Source organism: Esox lucius, chromosome 10, assembly GCF_011004845.1.
Source record: "Esox lucius isolate fEsoLuc1 chromosome 10, fEsoLuc1.pri, whole genome shotgun sequence".
NCBI classification, from domain to species: domain Eukaryota; kingdom Metazoa; phylum Chordata; class Actinopteri; order Esociformes; family Esocidae; genus Esox; species Esox lucius.
The window spans coordinates 13,946,610-13,947,318 of NC_047578.1; positions in this window are offsets into that span (position 1 = coordinate 13,946,610).

Genomic DNA, 709 nt, shown 5'->3' on the forward strand with positions numbered 1-709 from the left:
ACTTATGATCGAGGCTATTTTAGGCTTTGGGTTAAAATTAGGTTAAGGGGTTCAATCAATCAATACATTTTTGTTTTTTACATCAGTTGTCACAAAGTGCTTTTACTAAACACCTGGCTTTACAAAACACCCCAAGGAGCAAACAATAGTAGTGTTGAATTTCAGTGGCTAAGAAAAACTCCCTAATAAGGCCGAAATTTAGGAAGAAACATAGAGAGGACCCAGGCTCAGAGGGGTGACCAGTCCTCTTCTAGCTGTGCCAGGTGAATATATTAAGTGTACAAAGGTTAAGTTTAAGAGTAATGTCAAGAGTCAAGGTGTGCTTTAAATTTATGGTTAGCACAAGGTTTTTGGGATTACATTAATGGGTAGATTTAGGGTTAGGAAAAATTGTATTTTTTATGGAATTTTTGTCCACAGAAAGTCCACACAAGTATAGTAATCAGTTGAACAGCTGTAAATCTTAAAACATTTGCCCCCCCCCCCCCCTACCACACACACCTCAGTTGGTGGACTGTGTTGCCATGTGTTTGATTCCCACAGGAAGACAGTATGAAAACAATAGGAAAATGTATGTATTCCCTACTTTGTTGCTTTGAGTAAGAGCATCTGTTAAATAACAAATGTAAATGCATTGAAACCCCCCACTGTCACCCAAAGAAGAAAAGAATGATTGAACAAATGAGCAACAGATTAGCCGAGCCAGACG